Below are 4,132 nucleotides of genomic sequence, written 5' to 3'. Positions count from 1 at the left end.
AGTGACTTCACTTCCGCCGCTGCCGCCGGCCCCGCCTCTCGTCCTGTCTGCGCTGCCCCGCGAGGCCACCAGAGAGCGCGCGCGAGAGAAAGGGCGACCCCCAAAGTTCTTGTCGCCTAAGCGGCACACGTGTGCATGCGCACAGGCCTTTCCTCCGTACCCTTGTGACCGCGGGGAACGCTGGGAGTGCTGTCACGTTTTCTTAGGAAAACCGGAGTGGAGATGGGCCGGTGTCCCCACACGCGCCCATTCTTCAAGAATGATGGGGTGCAGTGAGTGGGGGAGCTAGGAAGGAGACCCAGATAAGACACAGACGTGGACTATTACACACCTCAACAGTTACCTCAAACACACTGACATCAAATAGGAACATCTAGATAACGAGAGTGCAGTCACACAGCCAGACACACACACACACACCAAACGTGATATACAGCGTCACACTGAGTGACACGTACCAAATCATATCCAGAGATCCTGACACAGAAAACATAACAGAAATAATAAACTAAGACAAATTCACAGAGGCGTATTACACAAGCACCTGCACTCATACACGTCCAGGTACACCCTTTTCGAACCCAGATCTCACCACCACTATCCAGACATAGCATGAAAACGTGAAAGTACCTTTGGCCAATCAGGCTTTTTCAACCACAATGGTGAACTCAATGTGAGCTGGGAATTGAGATCTATAACCCCCTTTCGAAGTTACAAAGGAAATAGTCTGTTCAGAGGTAAGACAGAAAGGTAAGAGTTAAGGGTTCAATAATTTTCCTCCTCCATGATCTCGGATGTGCTGCCCGCCATACATTAATCTATGCTTCCTTGCTTCCTCATTGGCAAGTCCTACGTATGTTTTTAGTGATACTAATCAAGGTACAGTGTATAGTATGTGTAAAAAAAATCTCCAAATATACATTTGAAAGGGGACACACGAAAACTTCTTCCCCCTGGGAAAGTAAAATGAGGGACTGACATTTATCTTTTTACTCTCTTGTGAACCTTGAATCTTAAAAAATCAAGCTTTTCTATCTGCTAAAACTGAAGACAAAAATTAAAAAAAAAAAAAAGCTCCCTCCATGGAAGTCCTGAATCCGAGAGCGCTTCTCTCTGCCTAGGGCCATTTCATTCATTAAAAATCTTTGAGTCAGCCCAAACAAAGCTCCAAAGAAATAAAATGTGGTGGTTACCCCTCAGTCAACCACGTTGGCCACATTTGCAAATCTGTATCCTAAACCGACTAAAGTCTCTGTGTGGATCACAACAAACTGTGGAAAATTCTTAGAGAGGGGAGTACCAGACCACCTTACCTGTCTCCTGAGAAACCTGTGTGCTGGTCAAGAAGCAACATTTATTAATGAGCCAGACAGGGAAAGACCAACTGGTTCGAAAGGAAAGGAGAACAGGGCTGTATATTGTCAACCTGCTTATTTAACTTATATGCAGAGTACATCATGCCAAATGCTGGGCTGGATGAATCACAAGCTGGAATCAACACTGCTGCGAGAAATCATAAAAAACAAAACCAAAAAGATTGCTGGGAGAAACATCAATAACCTCAGATATGCAGGTAATACCACTCTAACGGCAGAAAGTGAAGAGAACTAAAGAGCCTCTTGATGGAGAGTGAAAAAACTGGCTTGAAACTCAACATTAAAAAAAAGCTAAGATCAGGGACTTCCTTGTGGTCCAGTGGCTGGGGACTTCATACTCCCAAAGGAGAGGGCCCAAGTTTGATCCCTAGTCAAGCAACTAGATTCCACATGCCCCAACTAAGACACCTTGCAGTCACAATAAATTAAAAACAAAAAACAAACTAAGATCATGGCATCCAGGTCCCATCACTTCATGGCAGACAGAAGGGGGGAAAGTGGAAGCAGTGACGTATTTTCTTGGGCTCAAAAATCATTGTGGAAGGTGACTGTAGCCATGAAATTTAAAAAGATGCTTGCAAAAAATAATAATAAAAAAAAGATGCTTGCTCTTTGAAAGGGAAGCTATTACAAACCTAGACAGCATATTAAAAAGCAGAGACATCACTTTGCTGACAAAGGTCCATACAGTCAAACTATGATTTTTCCAGTAGTCATGTATGGACATGAGAATTGGACCATAAAGGCTAAGTGCCGAAGAATTGATGCTTTAAAACTGTGGTGCTGGAGAAGACTCTTGAGAGTCCATTGGACTGCAAGATCAAGGCAGTCAATTCAGAGGAAAATCAACCCTGAATTTTAATTGGAAGGACTGAGGGTGAAGCTCCAATACTTTGGCCATCTGATGGGAAGAGCAGACTCATGGGAAAATAACCCAACGCTGGGAATGAAAGAAGGCAAAAGAAGGGGGCTGCAGCAGGTGAAATGGGTAGATAGCATCATTGTTCATGAATTTGAGCAAACTTCAGAGATAGTGGAGGGCAGCGGAGCCTGGTGTGCTGCAGACCATGGAGTAGCAGAGTTGGACATGACTTAGTGACTGAACAATCCTAAACCAGGGAAAAAGGGCTTGACATTCTTGCCTGCTGAACAAACAGCTCTGGGGAGGAAGATGGTGTTTTACTGGTTTATGGAGTATGATTAATTCAAGGAACCTGGAAGGTAATTTATCAACTCGAGGCTAGAAGAGGCATGGACAGAGTATAAAACCAAAATATTAATCTGTATTATTATTTATAATCTGTAGATGCTGTCTGGATGGTGGTGATGATGGTCTGACTGGAAAACAGTGTCACAGAAAGAAAGGCTATTGTTTGCCAGTGATAAGACATTGCAATGGAATCATCAGAGGTCCAGAGTTTTAAAATACTACAGAAATTCATGTACTGTTCAGTTCAGTCGTGTCCAACTCTTTGTGACCCCATTAACAGCAGCATACCAGGCCTCCCTGTCCATCACCAACTCCTGGAGTCCACCCAAACCCATGTCCATTGTGTTGGTGATGCCACCCAAACATCTCATCCTGTCGTCCCCTCTCCTGCTCTCAGTCTTCCCCAGCATCAGGGTCTTTTCCAATGAGTCAGCTCTTCGCATCAGGTGGACAAAGTACTGGAGTTTCAGGTTCAACATCAGTCCTTCCAATGAACACCCAGGACTGATCTCCTTCAGGATGGACTGGTTGGATCTCCTTGCAGTCCAAGGGACTCTCTTCTCCAACACCACAGGCACCAATAATTCTAACTTGAGACGGAAGGTGAAGTAGGATGCAGGAATCAGGAGAGGATGGTTATGAAGGCACAGGATGGTTATGAACAGGCTCTCACTCTTGTTTCCATCAAATGTAAAAATGTGTGAATCTTCTGTCTCAAACACTCCATGTATAGATGAAATTGGAAAGATGTAAAGATAAGGATACTCATAGCTGTTAAGTCAAAATGGAAAAGCCTATGAATAGGGAATTGGTTAAATGAATTATGGTTAACAGAATGTTATTTTTAAATGGCTAGGATAGTGTATTTTGTGTATGAAAACAAAAACTGACCTGACTTATAAAGGTCAAATTTGTAGAAAGTTAAGTATAAACAGGCAAAGGGTTTTTTTAAAAAAGGGTGATCAGCCCAGGTGGGATGCATGAGACAAGTGCTCGGGCCTGGTGCACTGGGAAGACCCAGAGGAATCGGGTGGAGAGGGAGGTGGGAGGGGGATCGGGATGGGGAATACGTGTAATTCTATGGCTGATTCATATCAATGTATGACAAAACCCACTGAAATGTTGTGAAGTAATTAGCCTCCAACTAATAAAAAAAAAAATTAAAAAATTAAAAAAGGGTGATATGCACCTACAGATGTGCAGAATGTAAGGGCAGAGGAAATCCCTCTTTTGCAGTTTCAAGCCCTTCCTTGCTGGTTTTGCACAGCTTAGCTACTTACCATGAAATGGATCAGAGACACAACTTGTGCTTGTGAGCAGAATTAGCCACAATTAGGAAAATGAGTTAGGTTTTCACTAGTTTTTATCATCTACTATATTAACAACCATTTAAACTCCAATTCCTTTCCACAAGTTTTTTATCCCAGAGCAGATTAAGTGCACACACACAGCATAAATTGGTGTCTTCCCGATACAAGTGGAGGGGGAGGTATACATATAAAGACGACTTGGCAGTTGCCAAGGAAGTAGCTGATGAAAATGATTT

The sequence above is a fragment of the Dama dama genome, chromosome 9, assembly GCF_033118175.1.
Source record: "Dama dama isolate Ldn47 chromosome 9, ASM3311817v1, whole genome shotgun sequence".
Lineage (NCBI taxonomy): Eukaryota > Metazoa > Chordata > Mammalia > Artiodactyla > Cervidae > Dama > Dama dama.
Note: the sequence above shows the minus strand (reverse complement) of the source record.